The sequence below is a fragment of the Triturus cristatus genome, chromosome 1_2 (genome assembly GCF_964204655.1).
Source record: "Triturus cristatus chromosome 1_2, aTriCri1.1, whole genome shotgun sequence".
Lineage (NCBI taxonomy): Eukaryota > Metazoa > Chordata > Amphibia > Caudata > Salamandridae > Triturus > Triturus cristatus.
The window spans coordinates 64,478,505-64,504,730 of NC_140580.1; the positions used below are offsets into that span (position 1 = coordinate 64,478,505).

At 44.5% G+C, this 26,226-nt stretch overlaps 1 protein-coding gene across 2 annotated transcripts in view; it reads right to left on the reverse strand.

The window, feature by feature from the left end:
* Nucleotides 1-12,877, reverse strand: part of ZRANB1 (zinc finger RANBP2-type containing 1) — a 299,913-nt gene extending 287,036 nt beyond the window's left edge. The window contains exon 1 of one of the 2 annotated variants that reach the window (XM_085601498.1): nt 12,356-12,877. The gene's annotated coding sequence lies outside the window, so the exon portion shown is untranslated. The remainder of the gene's footprint in view (nt 1-12,355) is intronic. The other variant, XM_085601489.1, reaches the window with a different exon arrangement.
* Between the last annotated feature and the right edge of the window lie 13,349 nt (nt 12,878-26,226).

Genomic DNA, 26,226 nt, shown 5'->3' on the forward strand with positions numbered 1-26,226 from the left:
TAGGGCTAGCATAGGATCTGGTTCGAGTGTTGGGTCTGTAATGTCTCCTAAAGCTTTAAATATTAAGGCCCAAAAGGCCTTAATATATATTGCCATGTTTTATCGTCGATAACCATATCCAGATCCGCCTACCAGGCTGGTCTAGCCTTGTTAAGGTGATGTGCCCGGTGTCCCTGAACCAGGTTATAAATCTTGGAGACAAGTCGCTCTGGGAAGTTCTCCTTCATAACATGTGTGGAACGTCATGTTTATAACCTTAACAATAACATCCCAAACAAAGGTAAAATATGCCCGCAGGAGGAGTCACCTGAAGGATTTTAAATAGAAACAAAATCTTGAGCAGGGCAGCCATCTTAAGGGCTGCCACTGACCCAGCCAGGAAAGCCCATAATTTACCTACCGAGTTAAGTCTTCAGGAACTTGTAATTAAGGGGCGCAGTTTTGACAGGAAGATATCAATCAGATCCCTTGGTAAGACATAGATTTAGGCACGCACACACACGATTGGACATTGGCCTGCAAGTAACAATTGTTGCTGGGGATGCAGAGAAATGAAGGGCCTGTGATTTGTGGATATTAATACGGAACCCCGCCGCTTGCCCGAAGATCTCCAACTTGGTTAAGTTGGCCGGAAGAGCCACAAGCAGATTCTCTAGCTCCCCTAGCACATCATCCGCGTAGAGACTGATAGTGTGCTCTTTGTCCCCAAATTGTGAGACCAGTAATATCTGGGCTGTCACAGGCATGCTGGGCCACGGGCTCCATGTAGAGGACAAATAACAGAGGTGAAAGTGGGCACTCCAGCCTGTACCTCTCCCGATTTGAAATGGGGCTGAAGTTTGTCCATTTACATAGACCGTCGCACTAGGAGGGCCATAATAACTCAGAACCCATGTGCGAAAACGCTGGCCTACGCCAAAATGTATAAGCATAGCCTCAAGGTAGGGCCAATGGACTCAATCAAATGCCTCCTTGGCGTCCATAGTTAAAAGTACTGTTTCCTTCCAAGACCACTTAGCTTTGTTGATCAGATTTTTCTCCGCACTGTCTATGGAGGTACAAACCACGCCTGGTCCGGGTCAATTAGGCCAGGCGCAAAGGGCCCCAAGCAGGCTGCCAAGACACCGAATAGTTTGATATGCACATTAAGAAGGGACATGGTCTGTAAGAACTGCAGAGTTGTATGTCCTTCCCAGGTTTGGGGACAACCACGGTGGCAGTGTCCAACATCAAAGAGGAAACCATGTCTGGTCCCGCCATCGAGTTGAAGACGGGTCAATACCGGAGCGAGGATAGGTCAAAAAGATTTATTAAAAATTAAATAAATGGGAGCCGGAAAGCCATTTGGTCCCTGCGATGTAAAGGGTTGCTGGCGAGAAATGGCTGAAATTACTTACTCTATATGGATGAGTTAGTGTAGTCTACAGTATTTGTCTGATCGGGCGTTAAATCGAAGTGTGTGTTCCCCCTGAAGGTACAATTCCAGTCTCAACTGGTCCAGGGCATGTCCCGTGTAGAGCCATCTATAAAAGTCGCAAAAAGTGGATGCCATGGGGCCATCTCCTATTATCGCAGAGCCATCTGCAGCCTGTAGGAAGTGCACCCAGTTGGACTGTCATTGTGCCCTCAACATATTAGCCCAACGGCCACATCGGTCTCTCCCTACGCAAAAGGAATGTCTCATCCGTATGGCAGCGTACTCAGCTTTGTCCAAGTCAAGCCACGCCAGTTGTTTGGGGGCTGTCTCGAGTGGTCACCATATCCTAGGGGCACCCGTGTGTTTGTGTATGTGCTCGAACTCCCGAAACTTAAACATAGCTGCCCACCATGTTACATTGGTAAATAAAAAAATATCTAACGTGTCAGTATGCATACATGTACATGCGTTCACTACCCTGTTAGCCACCCCGCCCCACTGACAAAGTGAATAGGTATGCCGTTACACTCGCTCTCTCTGGTACTCTCTCATCACACTGTCTCCCTCTCATGCATCAATCCATAATTTCTCAGATTAGTTCACTTCAGATCTTTCTGCAGTTTCTGAGTCATCACATTTTTAAAAATTCATACCCTCAACACGCACTCTCCTCTTCTGTCATTTTCCAAGTACACAAGCGCAGCCTCTGTATGCCTCTAAAACCTTTTCTCCCCTTCTTTCTTTCCTTCTCACATACTGTTTCGGCTACTCAGTATGGAGTACATTCACAACTTCATGCACAAACTACAGATCGCTCTCAATCTTCCTATCTATTCTACACAGCTACCACACAATGTCTATTTACCATGCCACAATTCCACTACACAACACACAATTCCACAAATAAAAAATAACCACAAAACATAGATCCACTCAAATACAAACAAAAAAAATGTAATTTACAACGTCAATAGCTCTAACTTTCGTAAATGCGAGACCCACTGCTTTGCAAACGCTAGTTAAAATTGTAAGCAAACCTATTAAAACCCCGGTCTCCCATTGGCCTTTTTATTAAAAAGGTAGATGCGTGCTTCTCAGAAAAGTGTCACATGACAAACACTTGCCACTGGCATTTTAACTCACCAGGTCGAGTACAAATGTTAATCTTACAAATGGCATGTTTTCTTATTTTAGCAAACATTGTGTGCATTAAAGCAGTGTGATACTGGATGCCCGTCAAAACTGGAGACATAAATTAGAACATTCACAGCTGTTTAACAGCTAACTTAGCCTTGAAGTTGCAGAATTGGTTTAATACTTAGTTGTATGCATGTAAACATCACAAAGTATACATATTGAAATGTCATCTGTAGCATCACGAAAAGATCACCAGCAGTGCACCCAGTGGGTCGGACGTAATGAGTGCCAACCGTTCTGCAAATGCCAGATGTTAGTAAACCTCAAAATGTTCTGTTCACGTTATTCCAATACCATAGTCGTTGTGTATCTTATTCAAGTATCTACATTGCATCATTGTCCATCTTATTCAAGTATCTACATTGCAAGTGAATGCGTTTTTTTTGTTGTTTTTTTTTTTTTAATTTAATGGAGGTTATTTGCGTTTTGCAGTGTCAAGTTGTTTCTGGTGTTCTGTGGAAATTTAAAGTGTAGACTAACAGTTTCAATATACTTGTTAAAATCGCCTAATTACAGCTCTGGGGTCTCACAGAGCTAGTAATAGCCAGGTTGCTATCTCCAACCCCCAAGGTGTCACAGTCTCAGTTTTGCAATCTGTTGTCATACTGCGAGTAGTAGTAGTGCAGGTAATGCACATACTGCTGCAGGCGGCTAGTGACAGGTGCTCAGTCTGCATCACTGTCTCCAGGCAGCCCGCTAGGGCAGTGCAGCATCAATCCTGGTGCAACAGGAACTTGACTGCACAATGGGATGTGCAGCTACTCCCACCAGCCACCGAGGCCTCTCATATTAAGCAGACTTGTTTCTGCTATGCAGAGGCCAGCTGTGCAGGGTCTCGCTAACAACGCACTAAACAGTCACAGGTGTAAATAACAACATAACTAACGGTACAACCACTTCAGTCTCCCATGGAACTCAACCAACTCGCTGTAGATTTTCCCCTCCCTAAAGGTTGCCATTCTACCCTCACCTTGAGAGTTTCCCCTTACAAGCAGACACGTTACACTTCAGGATGGCTATCACGGTCGGCAAAGGAAAATTGCTTCACAACCAATTGGCATATTGTAGTTTAGATATGCATGCTGTTGCATCACTACTTTTGAACACAGTGGTTATGTTAGTTGAAGAAACCCACCAGGAGACAATAAGAGTACAAGTACTGTTTCAGTGAAAGTACGCAACTTCAGATCAATCAGATTTTGCATAAAAGCAAGACCAATACGAAGACTGAGCCAAAGCAGCTCTTTCAGTAATGCTTCTTAAAGCTCTTACTCTGTTCAACATACATTGTCTAGTAACAGCTGTGCTGCCAAACCAGACCTATAGAGCATCCAACAAAGAAAGCAACAAAATGAGAATTTGAGAAAAATAAGGCAAGAGCAGACAAAACATACACTGCATTTCTTCAATAAAGGTCTGAAATGAAGTTTTCTAACCTGTAAAAGCTTAGGAAGTAGCAAGAACAAATAGGACAGATATTCAGACATAAATAAAAGATAATATATAATATCTAGGATGGAGTGGTAATTTCACAAAAGCTTATTCACAATTTTAGAACAGCATAAGTTTTTGTTGGTCTGATTACCGGTGACTTGGACAATCATAATTCTTTACTGGAGTAAGTTCCAAGGAAGGCCAAGAGGAAGTACTCCCCCCTATGGGGCAAAGATGCCTGCCCAACCTCTAGCGGCATGGCACGATTAGAGCAACAGTAAAACACCATATGGAGTCATGGCATTCACTAGTTACAAGCAGACAAATGCCTGTTGGGCACACCAGGGAGCGATAGAGGAGCAGCTATGTTGTTAACTGGTTAAAGACAGCCACATAAATGCCCACTGGGTCTATCCTGTTGTAGAAAGAGAAGCAGCACACGACATGCACTGTTCAGTTCAAATAACTTTATTCATTTCTTGTGAATCAAAAGTATGCATATATACAAATATAAAAATACAATTAAAAACATTCATAAGAAACGAACATATTTTCTGCAGTAATTATTATACCAGCAAGACCCAATCAGTTTTAAAATTCTTCCAGCCTTCAACATCACATTTTATACATATTATTGATTCATAAAAAGAACCTACAATAAATATGAGATTTAATTTCCTTTCACAATTCATAGCGTTTTCGGATTGAACATGCTATTCTAATAAAACTAAGCACTGCACTACAGATTTCATCCGTGGATAACGATCTCAAATGATCAACGCCCTCCATATAGGCGCAAGGCCGAATGGTTTTCAATAAGGGCTTTATAAAACGTGCTCTAGGGGCTCCATACAATGAACAAAACATAGTGCCCTGTCTGGCCAAGTTATTACATGGGCAGGGGGTTAGTCTCTCACACCAACCAACCTGTTTAGGATAGGGCACTAAAAAGTGCAATGTGCCGAGTCTTAATTTAGTCATCAGGAAACGCGATTGTGCATGCAGGGTAAAAGACAGGTAAAATTGCTGATGAGTTGGCATCTGACATTCCCCGATCCTGGATAGACATACTTAATTCAATACGGTATGCATTTTTAATAACCATTTTCCAGTTATTCTGCATAGTTTCTGGGTTATTATAATATTCTTCTAGTCCAATCTTACAAAAGGTGTTCCTTACATATGATAACCAAGGGAGGGACATTGCGCTGTCGAAGTGCATACAATCCATAAGTATACTCCTAGAGAATATTAGGTCTTCTGAGGACCAGCTTTTCCCCCATAGGAAGAGTGGGCCGATATTTATCCTGACATGCACTGGTTATTATAGGCAGCCAGAATAAATGCCAAATACCGTCACCAGGAGAGGTAAAGAAGCAGCACATGGCATACACTGGGTGCAGTGAGCAAGATGGAAAATGTATGTACCTTTGATAATGATATTTCTAGAAGATACATAGTATTTCCACAGATTCCTCACCACATACAGCATGCCTCGAGGATTCATAACCATCTGGAAACGACCCCATGCAGAACATGGTGACCATGCTTTCCTTGGCGGGTGGACACAGGTTCATAATGCACATATACTGCACATCGTGTGCAGCTAGACCACGAACACAGCTACCAAAAGGAGACACTTGGCAGCGTATGTGCGACAAGCCCCTCTCGCCAAGGGACTGGCTTAAAAGACACACGAGTGAGCAAGGTGTTGGTTAGTGCAAGTTTCAAGTTGACTCAGTACTATATGGGGTATCTCTCCCCTAAGAGGCTCCACACTATATATCCAAACAGATCCTAGAGTTGAGTCCGGTGCAGGGAGACAAACGATATCCAAGGACTACCCATACGACAAGTGACTAGAGAGGTTGCCAGACTGTGCCTAGTAATGTATTATTTAATCTTGACCTACTAGCTGTTGGGAAACTGCGGGGGGGGGGGGGGGGGGGGAAGGATGCAGTGGGCATGTAATTGATTGTACTTGGTGTTGTCAATAACATTAGAAGTGGTGGTGTTCAGTGCTGTTTTTCTTATTTCCTCCAAAATTTTAATGGTGGACCAAAAAAGGACTTTAACATACACTAGTAGTGCTGATGGTAGCTATAACCTGCCCAACCCGGCAAGTTTGGGTCCTGCATAGGGAGATTAAAAGTCATGATCTGTGACAAATATATTGGGATGGCAAGATTACGGACCCTGATCTTCTATACTAAACAATGCTGATACTTTAAGATATCCACTGTTGTTGGTCATTTGAAATATTAATAAAGATTTCTTTTTTTTAAGTCTGGAAAATAACCTCCCAAGCATCATCTCTCCAGCAACGGAGATAGTGCCACAAAGCCCCAGGAGCAACACTATAGCTAGGGGCGATGACACCAAGGTATAGTCTCTGTGACTATCCCACCAAAAGAGAGGAGATTCAATTGTTTTCCAGGCCTTTGCACTAATAAGGTTAGTCTCCTTTGGGGGAGGCTAGTGTTGACTGGTGTGAAAGCATTTATAGATGTCACTATCACTGAAGAACATTTGTTTATGACACTTCCAGATATTTAAATCCAACAGATACCAGCAAATGTCCAATCTCTTATTTACACATTAACTGAAGTAGAAGAAAAGAAGCAAAAAAGTGTCCTGCGTCAATTACTTATAGAAATAACTTCATTTTTAAAAGAGATCTTGCAACAAACACGTACACTAGCATTTGCAATGCAATAGCTCTCACATTTGAAGTTTCAGCAATTGGCATTATAAATGACAAAGCCTTTTATGTAGTGTGTTGGTTTTTAAAACATAAATAAAAGGTCTTGTAATTTACAATGCCAATAGGTTAAACTCTTGCAAATGCGAGACCTATTACATTGCAAATGGTGGTTTGTAAGAGCACCCCATGCCACGCTTTCATTATAATGTCGGCCATGCCTCTTTCATCAGACGGCCTGCATCAAGTTGACAAACAAATTTGTTTTTGGTAAAAGTGACCCATACCGTGCTTTCACTTTAATGTCGACCACGCCCTTTTTTTTTTTTTTTTTTAAAAGACGTAGCTCGTGTACAGAGAGGTGCAGGGCAGATATTAAAGCGAAAGCAATGTAGGAGCGCTTTAAAAAAAAAAAAGCATTCGTTAAGCAGCATAGCACATACACAAGTGCAGAGCTGTGCAGAGAGCATTTGTCAAATAATGCACAGCATCCATGATCAGGCGCCGCACTGAGGAAACGGGTGTTTAGGGAGAGACTGTCGTGCCTGCAACAGCAGCTAGAACAGGCATAAAGAAAATAGTGCTCACAGACTACAGATAAAACAGAACGTGTAACACCACAAGTAAAAAGTCGTATCCTTATAGGAGGTTAGAAATGCAGACAAGGCGGTACTAAGGAGAGATTACTAAGTCTATTCATGAATCAAAAGCAACCATTTAGAAACAGTAACAGGAGCCAATTGAAAAGATGGCAGGAAAATGGGTGGAGCTGAAAGTCCATACCTGAATACAGCATGCATCACAGAGCTTGCGCTGGCCAGGCTCGACCTAAAGATTGGCAGTTTCTGTTTAAGAATTCATTTGAATTTACAAAAATTAAACTGTAATAAAAGAATATCAAATATAATGTGTGAACGATACAAGCCATGTGTGATCTGTGCCCTTTGTATATGTACAAGCCAAAAAGACCATCTGCACCCAAAGAAATGGGCCATGGATTACATCCTGGGGATAGCCATCGATAAATACAGTTTTTATAACTAGAATTAGGAAGTGAACAGAGAAGGAGATTTCCTGATTGTTTGCAACAAAGAAAGCCTGAACGATTTACTCTTTCCGGCAATTAAAGCAGAAGCATTGAGAAAGGTAGACCAGTGTTGTCAAAAATAACAAGAAGCTTTAAGTGGTAAAAAAATTGTTAGAGGGTGATAAAATGCTACAGCCCTTCTTAAACCCTAAACCTCCCCCTCGGCATCTCAAACAGTTTACTTTCATTCCCAAAAGGAAACAAAATGGCACTGCTGAGTGTTTTGTTTTTAAAAAGGAAAACAAAAAAAATCGGCAACAAAACAAAGAAAAGAATGCAGCGTGCGTGTGACTTGCAATCCAGATATTTTTCCAAGCATATTCATGTTTAACATAGATGTTCGTTCAGAAAATAAACACGCCAGATCTAGCAGAATTTACATCACGCACCTTAGACCTCCCTAAAGGCATCGCTGAGTTGCCCCCTTCTGTCTCCCATGGCCCCTGAAGAGCTCCCAGTTTGCTACGAGTTAAACAAGACGGTGGCTACAACTGTGCATGAGACCCTCCTGCCGTAAGAGGAACTATTTAAAGTAAATAGTGCTTACAGACTAAATAAGACGTACCATGTAACAACCGAAGTAAAACAGACTGTCTTCATGCGAGGTTACAAATGAAGACAAGGCGGTACTAAGGAGGGACTAAAAGGCCTATTGAGGACTCAGAAGCCAGCATTTACGAAGGACAATGACAAGCAAATGAAAAGTATGTGCGGAGAGTGGGCGGAGCTTCAAATCCCTAACTCAATACAGCATGCCTCGCAGAGCATGCGCTGCCCAGACTCGACATAAAAATAGGAGTGTCTTCAAAAAAATTTAAATCATGTATATACATACAGAAGCATTTCACCATAGCACATCAGATCATATCAATACATTAAGAAGCATGTATTAAAAGTGATAGTTTTCAAATAGGAACCGTCATGCCTCAACCCCACCCAGACAACAATGCCAATGGTGAAGCAAGAGGCAAGCCACTTGTTATGTGCACCCTCCAAGGGGCCAACGCTATAGTTTATAAAAAATAAAAAAATAAAAAACACATAAAAGTATGGTACAGCACACATCCTGAACTCGTGTATCTCAATGTGCTCTCATATGTGAGAAAAAGTAGGCAAGGTAAAATAAAACAATTCCCCAGGTTCACACAACTTGGTCAAGTGGTAAAGTCAGCATTGATCCCAGGTTTTCTGGTTTCACATTGTGCTTATCAGCCATTAGATGGGTGTGTCCTTCCCTCCCTCGGTTTACATCACAAGTTAATGCTTAGTCTTTCATTCTTGGACCATGAGGTGAGCGCGTGGGTGGCAGACAGAAGCTACATGAAGGCTCAGCTTGTTTTGGGCCCGAGGGTCCAAGAGAATCTTGAACAGCTCAGCCAGGCACTTGGGTCGCCCACTTTTATCATATAAAACCTATTAAGTTTTCAAAGGGATAGGAAAGATATGATTTGACTAGCAACCAACAGTAAAGTACTTATTACAAGATTCAAAACGTTCTCACTATACCAGGTTTTAGTGAGTGGACAAGGATACTGGATGTTCTCTCCCCCCCGGAAAAATTTAAATAATTATTGGGCTACATTCCGGCTTTCTAACCACATACTTAATACCAGTGTTAGGTTGGATTAAAATGTTTCCTAGCTGTGCTAAAAAAAAAAAAAAAAAAAAAAAAAAAAAAAAAGGAGAAAAATAGGCTGTGAAAGTGATTACCTAAGAGCAAACAACTTGCCATAAGGGGCAGCTGAGATTGGTAAAAACACATTTTCTAGTTCTACAGTTTGCTTGTTACACAAGAAGCGTGTGGTTCTGATGGTTACACTTGGGGACTACTCTCACCAAAAGAAATTCCATTGTGTTGTGGACCCTGCTCAGACTTTAAATACAGTGTTCACAACCACAATATTTTGGTAAAGTGGAAAAGTCAGGATTTAATGTCAAGTCTCTTACTACCATGGCTAAAACTTTTCCACTTTCCTATGTCTAGCGTTGAAGGTTTCAGTATTTGTGTCTGTCCATCTCAGTGAATTGCACACCTTGTTGGAGGAGTCTTTGTGAAGGATTTCATTATAGCACTTGGTACCTTAACAGCCCATTTCTAAGTAGTCCTACACTTTACAGATAAGAAAGTATAGGCATACATAAGCAGATTGTGCCCAAGATTCAGTTTCATTCTAATTCAATAAGCAAGTTACTTCCTTTGTACACTTGACTCGCCCATGGTAGCAATAGCCCATGGTAGCAATAGCAAGCAGCGAAGGCTTACATCAGGGTGCAATAGAGGGATAGGGACTCGGCTACAGTGCAACAGAGTACTGTAAAATCCATGACTCTATTAGAGACTTGGTGCTTAATTTAGAGGCTGTATGGAATGCAACCTTCAAAATAATTACATTACTTCCTGTCCACACCATGTACATGCTTCTCTTCCTCTATGTTTGAACACTAAGTATGAAGTTCCTATCAGAAGATACAAATGACATGTGCTAACTGTATGGTTGAACCCAATGAAACATAGGAGAGTGATCTCCTTATTGGAAAAAGACCCTCACACACCTGACAAGTAGGTGTCTTGCTTCATCATCGGGTCTGCTCCTACTCGGGCCGGCGCTGCAATGCCCGATCAGGCACCCGTTATGGGGCCTACTTCTCAGAGATCTTTATTCCAGAGCCGACAGGTGAAGTGCGAGTGAGGGTCCTAGTGTAGGTGCAAGTTAAGTGTGTTAAAATAGAGAATAGTCCAATCAAAAAATATTTTAATGTGTTTGGCTACTTCCCTAATTAAAATAGATACGTCGCGTATCGTCACCTAATGTTGTGCTTTGATACGCTTAAAAAAAAAAAAAAAAAAAAAAAAAACGACATGTTTCTTGCCTAGTTATCGAATTTGATGGCAATTCCTCAGGACCTAGTGTTGTACTACCTACACATTTTTTTGTGGTGGTCACCCAACACAACCAGTGGAAAGCGGCCACCTTTACAGCACCCTAAAAAATGTGGGGGTACCTTGGTGTCAACAAAGGTTAACAAGTATTAACCCTCGTTCAGTCCGGGCCATAATGGTACCGGTCGCCGCTGACACCGAGATCTAGTGTCGATTTACAGGATGAATCAGTTATCCCTACCCCAGCGGATCGACCAGTCCAAGTAGTCCCTTCCTCTATGCCCACCTTACTCCACCCTACTCTGCTGGCATCAATGCCGCCCCAAGGTAAAATGCTTGTGAGTACCCATGGCATAGAGTAATATACTGATATTTTTATCACGGCCTATCGAAAACCCTCGCCAATTACTAATTCTTTGGGAAGGTCACAAAGATATAAATAGATGCATTTCATTAAGCATGAATAGATACAATTACCTGAATATGCTACCAACATTTAGCACATAAAAAAAATAAACGAGAATGAATTGTAAAAAAAAGGCAAAGATAAAGATTACCGTAGCATGATACGGTCACAGTGAGATCCTATTTGGCAGGAAGCAGTATATGCCAACCTTGACTACGGTTGCATAGCTTTAAGAGCTTAATTAACCATATCTCAGATGTTATCATGCATATCTACAGCTGTATATATTTTAGCAACTTTAATGATTCTGAGATAAACATATTATCCGATACACTATATCACCAGATTGTCCCCAGGAATAAATAAATAAATGTATATATCTTCCATGCAATCTAACAAATCAAGCTACTGCAGTCGATTTTTTTGTTTTCTTTTTAAAGGTCAACAAATAAAAGCGTCCATACCTAAACGTCTCAAAGATATGGTCTAACCCCAAAACCTGAGCCGAGTTCATACGCGGACAACACTCCTATTTTACTGCCATGGTCGGCAGACAACTGAGCAGGAGTTAGAACAGACCTATAAACCGGTGCTTTGGGTGTTGGAAAGCTGAAACTCTTAAAACTGCGCTACCACGGCACACCTCTACCTTTAACTCAAAGACATGCGGCCCATTAATTGTCAATCGCAATAGAATCAGGACGCCAGATGCAACACTCAACCAATAGCCCATCTATCAAATCGCCCACCTAACACTCTCCTAAACACCCACACGGGATGTAGCATCATTCCTCGCCATTGCCCTTGGGTCAAACAAGATTCAGACCTCATTAAGCCCGTCATACACGTCTAAAGCATTCAAGCTACATACTATCTACTTGAGGTGGGCAGAAAACCAATATGTTCTTCAACTTTCAAAACAGGTAAAAAAATGCTGCAACTAAAACTATGAAAGAGCAAACATTGTGGCACTATGAATCCCTTCGTGGTGATGCTTACCCAATATAACCCCACCTTTTCACAATACGATCACCCTCACTCACCCCACAAAGTCATTATAGCCCCCAATAAACTATCTTCAAGAGCCTCCAGGGAATCTCCCCCCATTAACTCCTTACCAAGATGATTCGCTTCACTGCTCCTTCTACGCATGCTTTGCACTGGGTGATCCTCTTACCACCCACTTTCACAACACTCCATAAATACTCCGTATTTCCCAAGACAACTCTTACCTGCTGCCCTTGATAGGGTTGCTGTCAGCCTCTTCACATTTCCTGTGCTGTGTACGGGAGCTCCGAGCGCTCCCTGCTCTCCCCACTCTGTAGCCCCTCCGGCTCCTGGCTCTACCAGCGGTCCCCCCCAGCTTGGCCCTTCTGCTTGTCTCTCGTTGCTGTCTTCCTCCTTGTAGTCCTCCCTCCCCCCGCCCTCACCCCTACCCCCAGCCTCCACAGTATCTCCTATTAGCCCCAGCTTTTTAACCCCTCACAGGTAGACCCCCCCCAATGTACCTATACTGTCCTGTAGATATACTGCCCTTTCCACTCTCCTAAGTGCCCCTTCTCCCTGTTGGTCTCTCCCTTCGTTACCCGTTTGCTCTTTGTATCTATCTGTACACTTATCCCCACCCCGTGACACACTCCGCTCTGTCTGTGCCCCCAAAACCTTCAGTGAACACTCACTCCCCTTCTCTCGCCCCCCGCTATCCCCCCCTCTCCTCCTTCAATGGCGTCCGCAGTAGACCAAAGCAAAATAAAGCAGACGGGGCTCACTTACGTCACACGTCACCCCGCCAAGGCGTGCCCTCTGATTGGACAATAGGAAGACTCTGCGGCGGCCAATGCTACAAGTCGTTTTTGGCCACACGGAAGAGGTGATGTAATCACCATAGAGACCGGTAGACCTAACATAAAAGATCATTTAAACGGCAGTACAGTCTGATAGTACTGCAATGACAGAGATGGTCGAAGAGAGACGAAAGACAAAGTAATGACAGCCTGTTCTTCTAAAGAAACGAGGCGCCTGCTTGCCTGAAAGAAATGCAAATGTGGGCAAATGCCATTTCCCCACATTTGCCAAACGGTCAATTTGCAAATGTAAAGAGTGCTTTGGTAGCAGGCATTGTCTTTAATTGATAGTATCACTTGAAGCTAACTGATGTCACAGATCTATTCTTTTTGGTTGGTGTTGCACTGGAGTTACCAGCTGAGCTATGAAAGTTGTGCTGTAAAGGACAGTTATACAAAGAATTTGCACTACGTACAGTCTAAACGTACGTAGTACATACGTACTAAAATCTATATTTCGGTAGCACTTTTTTATCTTAAATCTTTTTGCGCATTTTGTAGCAGCCTATCTTAGTTATACTATGTGTAATGGAAGTTTAAAATAATGATGTGGCGTAAACGTGTTGGGCCGTAATAATTCTCTACATCAAAATAAAGTGTCACAGAATAACATCAGCTACCACATTTTTTTGCATTGGGTCCTCCGATGAATCTTGTTCTGTACCGAAAGGGATGAGAATATTTAGGGGATGAACTATTATCATATGAGGACCTGGGATAAGATAATAGTTAGGAGGAGTCATGTGAGCGGAGCACGGACCACAGAGGAGAGCTGCTGCTGCCAGCGGGGACTGAACCACGGTACTGGGTCTGAGCCGCGAGAGCCACGAAAGCGGTGCACGGAGCAGAGCGGCAACGGCATTGGCAGCGGAGCGGAGGTGGGCTGCCGCAAGCTGGGACTGAGCCGCGAGAGCGTGTGTCTTCGCCGACAAACACCGGCAAGTGAAATCTGCAATAGCCTCGCGTCCCCCTATTGCTGGTACCGTGAATAGCGGCCGGGTGCGGCGGTTGCCATGGACTGTCCTTTAGCGGCGGGGAGTGGCTGCCAGGTGGTCCTATCCCACAGCTTGTACCCCCCCCCCCACAGGAAGAGCTTTTGGCAGCGTTAAGACAGCACATTGTTTTTAAATCAGTCCCACAGAGTCCCTCAATGCTGCATTTTGGACCTGTTGACCTGGCCCTGTTGTTGATAATTACCTTATCAACTTATCCTGAGCAACTATCCCTGGCCGGGCTTGGCTCCGCTATTTACTGATATATGCTGCTGTGGGGGATTTTTTCCCTGATTCCCCTGTGACTCTTTCTTTAGCCGGGCTTGGCTCCGCTGCATGCTGCCATACGCTGTTACAGGGGATAATTTCCTTGTGACTTTTCCCTCAGCCGGGCTTGGCTTCGCTGTATGGTGTGGTCGGGACTACATCCCCCAGCAATCCCGCTTGTGACGAGGACGCCGCTGACGCTATCTTCAGGCGCCAGGAGGCGCATAAAGGCCTGTGTGGAACCTCGTCCCGCGGGACGCGCCGGGAGAAGCCCGGGACAAGGGCGGGCCATCCGAGGCCGAAGGAGGCCGGGCTGGGCAACTTCTCTTGGCTGCCTAAGTGTGGACTGGTTCAGGTTGTGTAACGTTACTATTGTGGATTGTTGTGTGCTTTAAGCAGGGTGACTGTACAATTTGTCTCATTCACCTGTGGGAAACCCTTTTGGTTAAATTGATATTGTTATTGAGGGATGTTATAGTGTTTTACTGTTCTTAATTTGGGGGTTCTTTATTAGTCTTCACATCGTTTTATCAGGCTAAAGACAATGGGCAAAACTAAGCCAGTGATTAGCCGTACCTGCACTAGACAAAATGTAGTCTCTAACACTCCTCTCCCAAGTCTCACTGCTATTGAAAAAATGTTGCAAAAAACTATAGGGGTGGTGGCAACTGCAATAGAGAATACCGAGAGACGTCTTTCTCTTACTCCAAGCTTACTCTCTCCTCCATTACCTGGGAATGTTTCCATTCTTACGGACAACCACCAGGTATCGCTGCTTGTGCCCTCATTTGCTGAGCTTCCCTGTGCTCAAGCAAACTCAGCGGCCAGCCCAGTGGTTAGTTCACCCAATAATATATAATTATTCCAGGTCCCTCAAGAAACTCCCAGGATTCAAAAGCCTCACGGCAGAAATAAGAAGGTAAAGCCACCTAATAAACCTTCTATAAATAGCTCTGCACTCAGAGTATCTTCAAATCTAGGACCAACACAACCGTCTGTTTCTCTAGCTCCTCCGGTATGGGCTACCCACCTACTAATTGATCTGCAAACCCAATTGGAACAACTCATCACTTCTCAATTCAAAAGCCTGATGTGCAAAATCGATAGAGTTGTTTCCTTAATTAATAGCAAAACTGCTGGGCATTTATCTGCCCCTTCCGGAAGTGGGACGACTCATACGGTTCGTGTTATTTCTATGCCTATTCATCAAGGCACTTGTCCTACTGTATCTGTACCTAGTTCTAATGATATTGGGGCGCGGGTATCAGCTACTACGAATACACTTCCTCCCACTATAAGTTCTAATGTACCCGATCTTCCCCCACTTTCCAGGCCATCTGTGTCCGTATCTGGCTTGCCCCCACCCCTCTCTTCTTTTTCTATTTTAGCATCTGGCAAGAGGAGAGTGGACTGTGATTTGATACCCCATTCTATATATGGGAATGACCATAGCACTGGGCAACTACCACCATCACTTCTTCCCCAGCTGCTTCCGGAGGCCTCGCCATATGTGATGGTTCTATCAGGCGTTCCCCCATTGTCTGGTGCACGCCAGGAATCTTTCCCTGAGTTGAAGAACAAGGCTAACCACTGGTTGAACACCTTTAGATCTTTGCCAAGAGGGGGCCACAGGCAAATTTTGTTTGTGAGAAGGGTGAGTTGGTTGGGGGTGAATCAAAAAGATAAGGGAGGTGATTGTGTTATCATTAACTTCAGGGATCCTAGAGTGGTTAATTACATTCTTGAATGGCAAGGCTCGCCTTCCCAGAGCCCGATTTTACCTCTCCCTTTGGGACATTTTTATCAACGGCCGGTTGGTTTGCCAGGCCCGCTTTAAGGAATTCTCATTTTGGCCTGCAGACTGCTGTCTATAATGTTCCAGTTGCCAACTCCTTTGGCATACTGGGCAGCGAGGTTTGACTAGTCCCTTGTGTGGGGGTTACAGGTTTAATACATGGCGGGGCCAATGCCACCAAGATGGTGGGGGAGAGTGTAGAGGCTCGTCTTTCCACTGCTTGTCATCTAAACATATCTATGACTTCCTCTGGCTCAAGTATTGGTAATCTTTCCGATGACGTAGGTTTGACCTTGGTGATTCACCGAGGCCTTCCTCCAGGTCCTGAAATTGTACCCTGTAGTTCCTCCGGGGATGTCAACTCTGGCTCTTTAATTGGGTCATGGAATGTAGCAGGGTTGGACACCAAACTCTCTAATTCTGACTGGGAAGCATTGGTAGATGATTATGACCTATGCCTCTTTCAAGAGACTTGGATGACGACTTCTTCAGTTAGGGCTGGTTTCGCCTCCTATAGTATTCCGGCGGTGCAGGGCCCCAGGGGGCGACCCTCGGGGGTCTATGTATCTGGGTGGCTACCCACTTGGGGTGTACAGTGAGAGTGATCGACTCCCACTCACTAGATATTCTTTGCATTATTTTGAAATTTGGGGACGGTACCTCGGTACTGGTAATCAATATCTATCTACGGCCCACTCCACTACGGTTGGGACTTTCTATTCTCAACGCCCTCGATGACCTGTTGACTTTGCCTACAAAGTCATTGGGGGTGATTTTAACTGCCACTTTGAACCCCTGGCTGGTATCCCCTCTATTACTTCTGAGGATGATTTAACCTGGGATATTCAGGACTGCCTTATGTATTCTGCTATACGTTTAACACCATTATAATAGATTGGGCAAAAGCTCAACTATTGACTACATTTTGGTAAACGTGGAGTTTTGGCCCTATCTCAAGTCTTTTACCATAGTGGACAGGGCTGATAGTGATCACAACCTCCTTAGATTGGAATTACTGCATTACTTGGGCCCTAAATGAGTTCCAGGGATCCCGGACCAATCTATAGCACCTAATCTAACAGTGGTGGCAGGCGGTCGTCGTATCAGGTGGTCAAAGTTTTTGACTACCCCAGATAAAATCGCCGTACTTTACTCCCATGTGGCCAACCTCCTAGCTGAAGCGTTTGTTCTCACGGAGGGTAGACAGGATCCATTATACTTCCAAGAGCTAGAGATTACCCACACTAAACTCATTACTATGGCCGCCAGTGTTTTTTTATGTTGCGGCCAACTCCAAGCCGAATGGGGTGAGGAAACAAGTTAACTGGTTTAATTCTAGTTGCAGGGATGCAAAACGGGCACTTATGCGGGAGGTGAAAAGTGGTACCCCGCACAGTATTAGAGGAGCCAGACTCTTGTATAAATCCATAACATCGGAATCTAAAAAAGACTGGGAGGCTGCCAGGTGGGCTAGTATAAAGGACGCCCTGGATAATCATGATTCCAGGACCTTCTGGAATTTAGTTAGGTGTGGTAGACAAGAGGGATCTTCTGCTATAACTCCCGGCTTGAGTGAAGAGGTTTGGCTGAGGCATTTTAAGCCTCTTTTTTGTCTCCCGACAAGTGATATCATAGTTGAATCAGCACCAATTTTTACTGGTTTATCTCCCCAAGTGCTTAATGAAGTATGGGAGTCTGACCCACCCCTCTGCACTTCTTGTGAAATTCAGGCTGCCTTAAAGAGTCTTTCCCCTGGTAAAGCTCCCGGCTTCGATAGGATTCCCGGGGATTTATTTACAAGTGAACCGCTGGTTTGGGTACCATACCTACAGTTATATTTTAATGCAATCTTCCTGGGTATGGACATCCCTTATACTTGGAAGGGCGCAGAAATTATTTCCATCCACAAGAAGGCCTCTCCACTAGACCCGGTAAATTATCGGCCCATCAGCCTTATTGACGTCTTACAGAAAGTGTGTTGCCCGTCTCTTATTAACTAGGCTTGAAAGTTGGATGGATGAACATCATATCCTTCAAGCGGGCTTTCGCTTTAGGGTTTCAACAACTGACCAACTGTTCAGGTTACAGCTGGTATACTGGAAGACGGTGCTTTTGGGGAAGGGTTCCCTCTACCTGATCTTTGTGGATCTTAGATCCGCATTCGATCTGGTTCAGAGGGACAAGCTCTGGTCAATCTTGTTTGAGATGGGTGTTCCCCCATACCTTTGTGACCTCTTTAAGCGTCTCCATTCTGGAACGTATGCGAGGGTCCGCTATGGTAGGAATGGTGAGCTCTCTGCTCCCTTCCCGGTAGACAGGGGTGTAAGGCAGGGGTGTGTGTTGGCTCCCACTTTTTTTTCCCTGTTTATCAATGGTCTGATTTAACATCTATTGGGGGCAAAAGATCTAGACTCTCCGATTCTAGCAGCGCGCAGAATACCTGCCCTAATGTTCGCTGATAACACCCTTCTACTTTCAAAATCTCCAATGGGTGTCCAGCGAACTTTGGAGGCCTTTTGTTCTTTCTGCTGCTCTAGAAATCTGGAGATAAATCTCTCAAAAACCAAATTCATGGTTTTCAACTCTAAACCATCAACTTATCCCCACCCACATTTAGAGGGATGTATTTTGGAGAGCGTCTCCACTTTTGATTACCTGGGAGTCACCCTGAATGATAGGATGGAGTGGGATTCCCATATGGTTAAGGCCAATCTTAAGCTGACTCAATCAACAGGTGGAATCCTAAAGGTTTTTAATGAATGTTCCTATAAACCTCTAGGTCCCCAGTTGAAATATATAGGGCACAGGCTAGGGGAGCGGCTCTATATGGCGTGGAGCTTTGGGGCCATGTTAACGCCAACTCTATGTCCATTACTGAGAATAACTTCATCAGGCGTCTCTTAAACCTTCCCAAGAGTACTCCTTTGACCACTCTAAGATTGGACTTGGGATTGGCTCCTATTCAGGAGACCATCCTACACCGACCTTTGCTATATTGCAGGAGACTCAGGTCCACTCCAGAGCTGTTAAGCTATAAGGAGGAGTTAATCGATCTACTGTCTATAAGGGGATCGGGCAACATCTTATGGCTCAAACATGTAAAACAGCTCTGCTATGATTTGCATAGGGAAGATCTGTGGACTTCGCCTGAAACATCTTGTCCTTCGATTAGTAAGAGGGCGTTGGGGGTTATTCATAAACAGTACCACCTGAATCTCCGTGATCTGAATTCTAGCTTAGGCAGGTTGTCCCTCCAATTTCTGGAGGTGAAAGATCACGATTTAAAAAAAAAAATTCTGGATGACATCCAGCCCTCGCTAGCAAAAAATTATACCTTCAATTCAGACACGGATCTCTCCCACTGCGGGCCTTGTTAAACAAATGGTCGGGCTCTTCCTCCATGTGGTGCCCTTGCCCTGGTTGTGACTCTGTAGAAGAGACCGATCTGCATGTTTTGCTTTTTTGTCCCTCTTACATCGGGGCACAAACTAAATGGATTGTTCCCCTCTGTAAATCGAGAGGCCTCAGGGACTACAGGGAGGTTTACAGATTATTAAAATATGACATGACCCCTGTGTTTGTATTCGCAACTTCGAGATTCCTCCTTTCTATGTGGTATGCAAGAAGTGCAATAATCAAGTTAAAAGGTGTCTAGTTCTATGACGCTTTACCCTGATATTTGTTGTACTCAAATTGGCCCTTGATTGTCTTAATGTTTTATCTTTTTAGTATATTTTATGTATTTTAATTAATGTATTGTGGAATAGCATGAGTTATGAACCCCTATTAATGTGCAATAAGTATTGTATATATGTGCTTTTATGGTTTTTAACCGAAAATAAAGCTTTATGATGATGATGATGATGATAATGGTTAGAATTTATTCATTACCAAATGGATTTGCTTAGGCAGAATCTGTTTAGGTTAGTGCATTTGGAAACGGATAAAATGACCACAACATATTAATGAAAACAGAATCAGCAGAATAATTATCTCAGTTGGTATCTTTATCACATTTGAAGAAATGTTTAGGCCAAATTTATTTACGACGTATAGAAATTTAATAAGCATTAATAAAGCTGTGAGAATCTAGTTTGAAAGGAAATTTTCTTCCTCAGCCGAGGAAGATTGTATTCATGGGAATGAGTACTTTGAAGCATATAACCCTCATACAAACCCTATAGATGTAAGTTCAGAAATTGCCAAATGGTCAGTTCCAGTTCACGAACAGGTTCATCAATCAAGGGGTTTGTTAAGCGCGACTACTCACCCGTAAGGGTCTCAAGGCGCTGGGGGGGGGTTCGTAGGTTCTAGTCCTTCAAGGAGAGGGTCTGTCGAAGAGCTAGGTTTCGAGGTTTCTTGCGAAGATGGGGAGCGATATTGTGTGGAGAGGAAAGTCGTTCCAGGATCTGGCCGTGAGGAAGGAGAAGGAGTGGCCTCCCGACCTGGTCTTTCTGGTGCGGGGACTGCAGCGTAGAAGAGCTGGCTGATCGTAGGGTCCTTTGGGATGCGTGGAATTTGAGTCAGCTGTTCAGGTGTGCTGGTTCAGTGTCGTGGAGGGCCTTGTGAGCGTGGGTGAGCATCTTGAAGGTGACTCTAGCTTCGATGGGGAGCCAGTGGAGTGTGCGCAGGTGCTGGGAGATGTGGCAGCATCTTGACAGGTTGAGGACCAGTCTTGCAGCGGCGTTTTGGATGTTCTGTAGCTTGCGGGTGAGGTTTTTGTTTATTCTGGCATAGAGTGCATTGCCGTAGTCGAGTCTGCTGGTGACCAGGGCGTGAGTGACGGTCTTTCTGTGTTCGAGGGGGATCCATTCGAAGGTTTTACGTAGGAGGCGGAGTGTGTGGAAGCAGGAGGATGAGACAGAGTTGATCTTGCGGTCCATTTTGAGCTCTGAGTCCAGGATAATTGCTAGTTTGCGTGCATGATTCGTGGGGGTGGGCGGGCTTCCGAGGGCGAGGGCCACCAGGTGTCATTCCAAGCATCAGGGTTTGGGCCCATGATGAGTACTTCTGTTTTGTTGGTGTTTAGTTGTAGGCAGCTGTTTTTCATCGATTTGGTGACGGCTCACATGCCTTCTCGAAAGTTGTGTCTGGCAGTGTTGGGTTCGTTGGATAGGGAGAGGATGAGTTGGGTGTCATCTGCGTATGACACAATGTTGAATCCGTAGGTTCTGATGATGGGGGTGAGCAGAGCCATGTAGACGTTGAAGAGCGTAGGGCTGAGAGAGGATCCCTGGGGGACTCTGCAGGTGGTTGGTGTGGGGTCCGAGAGGAAAGGGGGGAGTCTGACCCGCTGCGTTCTGATGGAGAGGAAGGAGCGTATCCAGTCGAGGGCCTTGTCTATGATACCTGTGTCGTGGAGTCTGCGTATTAGGATGCGGTGAGAGACTGTGTCGAACGCCGCTGAGAGGTTGAGGAGGATGAGGGCTGCTGTTTGTCCTTTGTCCAATAGGGTGCGGATGTTGTCTGTTGCGGTGAGGCGGGCGGTTTCCGTACTGTGGTTTTTTCTGAAGCAGGATTGGGAGGAGTCGAGGATGTTGTGCTCTTCGATGAATGTGGCGAGTTGGCTGTTCATCTGTTCTTGTCCGCACTGCAGCATCAATGCCACAGCTACTGTCAGAAACCTTCCAGCTGAAACGTTCCACTTACGCAAGCATACCAGCCGGCAGCAAACACAGTAATATGTTGTGAGAAGTTGGCATGGTATATGCTGTCCACTAATTATAGTGGGCACCTTGCACCAGTCCAAACTACCCCTCATTGATGAGAGGTTAAAGACAACCTTTATTGAAAGCTATCCTAGTGGTAGCTATGGAGAGCAGCGTTCATGCTAAGTCTTGAAGGAATGTAAAGCAGCTTGTTTTACCAGTCTATAATCTCCTGAATGACCAAATGAAAGGCAACCACACCAGGTATATATATAAAATATATGTATTTATTTCTAAACACACCCTACTAGTCTCTTTATGAGGCTAGAGGTCTAAACACATAAGTTACACGTCAAATATTACAGTAACATAGCACAAATACACATCAGGCCCTAGGGGCGAGCCAAACCACATACTAAAATAGTGGTATAAGAACCACGACTTAACTAGGCACAAGGCCTAGAGCCTGTAGAATCGCTGGGACGACAAGGAACCACCCAAGGTAGTGACACAGGGGACCCACGGGGGCCATGTGCAGTGTGAGAGCACAGCCGCGAGCTCCCATTAGCTTCTATAGGGAAAGTCACGGTTAGATTTTTAAAGATTAGGGACACTTAGAAATGAGACAGGACCAAACCCTTTTGGACTTAGGAAGTTCTAGGGCCAACACCCACAGGAGCACTGGAGTACTCGAGTTACCTCACCCAGGGAAACCGTGTGCATAGGTGTCAAATGGTGTCGGGTTGCCGTTTTCAATGGGAGCTGGCAAAGAAGTGCTGCTGCCGGGAAGATGCAAAGTGTCCGAAGAGATCCAAGCCTGGATCGAAGTCGAGAAGAACCTGAAAGCAGAGGGGACAGAGTCTGAGTCACTAGCCAGTGACCAGGAGCACGATAGGCGCATACCCACCGATGTCGGGTGATTTCAGGTGAAGAGGGTGAAGCTTGACTCTTCAGCCACGAGGACCAGGAGGTGTCGAGGACGACCAGGAGCTGGATTCGAGCTGTCCCACGAAGGATGTCGAGTGCTGCAGCGTCGGTGCCTGGATTGGACACAACAAGCCTCGGCAACAGCAACCCACGCAGAAAGGAGAAAGATGCTTCGGTGCAGACCAGCAAGGTCTGAGGGACTCACCACTTGGCACATCTGGAGCAACCAGGGAAGCCCAAGGAAAATCAAAGTTACCTTCACAGGGACCCACCAGTGGACGGGTCAGGGATCGCGAAGGGACCTCGAGAGGAATCACAAAATGGCAGCCCACGGGTCACTCGGGGTGACTAGGCCGACAATCTTCGGTGGATTCTTTGCTCGAGGTGGGGCTACAAGTAACCCCAAGCACGACTTCAAGAAACGTCGAGAAGTCAATTCACTTGCAAAAGTGCACGGTGACCAGGAGTTCCAGTTCCACGTTACTCACGAGGGCTGAGGGTCTCAGCTTTGCTGGGGACTCGGGTCGGCCCCTGAGAAGTCTGGAAATCCTCTTCCTGTGTTGCAAAGTCATCGACGTCCGGCGGGAGCTCCGGAGATGCAGACTGACAATTGCTTTGTTTGTGCCTGCCAAGCAGAGGAGTCACTCCTTGACCCCAAGGGAGATTTCTTCAGTCCTCTAGTCTTGAGTAGAGCGTTGAAGTTCCAGGATTCAGTTGCAGAGTTTTGTCCAGGGATATCTAAAGTCCTGTTGCCAGGGGTTCCTTAATTATACCTAAGGAAGGGGTTGGACTAACTCTAGGGACCCACCTATGGTGAGGTTTGGAAAGAGGGGTGGCTACACCCATTTCGTTTGTCCAGTTTCACGCCAGAGCAGGGGCTGGAAGCCCCTGAACCGGTTTGAGCTGGACTATGCACAGGGACACCAAATGTGCCCCCAGTGCAGGACTTCAAAGCACTCTGAGAGTGCTCCCACCCAGCCCCAATACACATAAGCCTGTCTGGGCGGTGGTTACACCTCCCTGTGACAGGAAACCTATTGTCCAGGCCTCTCCTGTCGGAGTTTCGGTCAGCAGCAGGAGGCCAGACCCGTGTCTGTGGCTGCAGCATCCATTTTGTGATGCCAGGGTTCTGTTAAGTTGGTACCGGGTATACCGGTGCTGTCATGTCTCCCCCTCTAGAAGGGTGGGATCATATTCTCACATCAGGAATTGATGTGGGGGTATGATTCCAAGGTGTTTGACACCAAATACAACATGTTTCCATGCAGCGAGTCCAAAGTTAGCCTTAACCGTTTTAGATATAATGCACTTAAGAGTATATGGTTAGGCTGCACTACTGACAACCCCGGAGAAGAGATTCCGAAGGTTGCAGAGGGGCTCAGATCATGCCTGGGCACCCTTTCACATATAACCAAGCACCCTGCCTTCAGGATTGATAAGGCCTGCCATGGGGGTGACTGATAGGTTTCTATGTGTAGTGATAGGTGAGATATAGTGAACCTATATCTCAGTAAGGGGTGCATGCACCACCTTACCCAGGCTGCAGTAGCAGACCTGTGGTGTCATTTTGGAGGGCTTTCCAGGGGTGGCATAATACATGCTTCAGCCCCTGGTAGGCCTCTGGGGTACCTATGCCCTAGGTACATAGTATACCATATATAAGGGCACCTCAGAATGCAATCTGTGATGTACCTAGTGTACATGGAATCAATTTAGAGAGGAAGCAGTTAGGCTGGGGTCCTGAATAGCAGGGCCCCAGCCAGACTAAAGTCGAAAAACAGTGAATCACCAGCAAAAAGTGAGGGTAACCATGTGAAGCAGATCCTACTCTCCTACATATGTCTCAGTTTGCGTTAATTTCTGGAAGTCCAAAACATAAGTCCCTGTACCACAAGGTGGGTTGAGAAGGTGGACAAGATAGGGGGCCGCCCCTGTCCACACTTTATGCAATTTACTCCATTGATTTCTGGTTCGTACTCCTTGACATCACCAATTTGATCGGAACATTCTGTCCCATTGGTCAGTTTCAGTAGGGTGAGATGATGTAGTAGGTAAAGTATACTAATCCAAAAGATTAAGTAATCCATTACTTTGCATATTCCATAAAACCACTGATTTTTAATCATACCATTGGTTATGATATCTAGGAAGAAGGCGAGCCATTGCTCTCATCCTTTGTCAGTCCTTTCCCAAGCATGTACTCTAGGAAGTAATACATTTGGTGCAAGTTCGGTGAAGTAAGCTACAAGCGTGGAAGGAATTATTGAGTGTTAGAGCACAAGTAGAAACTTTGTGAAAAGTTCTCATAGGCTTTGGACTATTCAGTTCATTAGTTCATGCTAGGAAAGAAAAGAAGTTTGAGGCCTATATGAAATGCAGCCTGTGTGCTGATTTGTTCAAAGGCCTTTAATTCATCACTGTATCCACATTGTCTATCTTCTAGTTCAATTTCTGCTGTTTTTGCTTTATCCCTCTCTTTCCTTTCTCATATCTTGTGTGTTTACAATACCTGTAAATTATTATTATTAGTAAGCCAATAGCAATTGTTAATATAGGTGTCAATATTTTCGCTACTAAACTACTTCCCAAGGTTGCAAGCCATTTTCCCACCAACGTAAATCCTTTCCCAATAGATTCCTATGCACTATCAGCTACCAATTCAGTCAAATCATTTACCAATTTAGTAATATTACTAATATTTCCCCACAAATACTTACCTTTATCAGGAATATAAGTGCTGCACTGTTGGACCTTTAGCATGCGACAGACTCCACCCTCTTTTGCGAGTAGGACAGCTAATGCAAGTCTGTTTTGTAAAACCATAGATCTGATAGCAACCATTTCGGTATCTATAGCAAGGAAACCTCCCGCTGTATCAGTTGACAAACAATCACCTACTGTGGAGTGCTTCCGAATTTGGTGAGTATTTAGTATCACCCCAACTGATGGTATTATTGCACCAAAAGTAGCTCCAATTATTTCAGCAGTACTTATTTCCCTTCTTAAACGAGTGTGTTTAAAATCAATGGTTCCACTAGTTTGACCCACATGAAATATTTTTGGAAAACTATTTCCATATCGCTGCATCCATACCATTGTTTTGGCTACCTATTATAGTCATTTCTCCTACAAATATAGTACACCCCTGTAAAAACAGATATAAACTCCAACCTGCCATGGCTTGGAACGTGTGATCACATTCACTGGAACCAACAAATTTGTTGTTAAATTCTGATTTGCGTCTTAGTATTCATAGCTTCCCCTTGTGTTGGCAGTCTAGACCCATAGTAGAGTGTGCCTCCACCTTTTTAATTTCTCCTTCCCGATATGCCCAATGTGGGATTTTTGATTGGGTTTCAGCATTTTTCTTAATATCCCCATATCTATCCCCGACTAAATTTATATAAAATCCTTTTCTACATTATGTAAAAAGCAAGTTAAATTATGTTTATGTGCATATACTGTATCTATGCTCTATTTAGGTTGGAAAAATTCACCCATTATGTCAGCCATTCGTGAATCTGGTACAACATTCAAATTCTTCTTGATAGGTATTTCCAAGAAGATCAAATCAAAAATTTAGTAATAATATTGAAATTGCCCTTTGCAACAAAAGAAACTAGTCAGTAC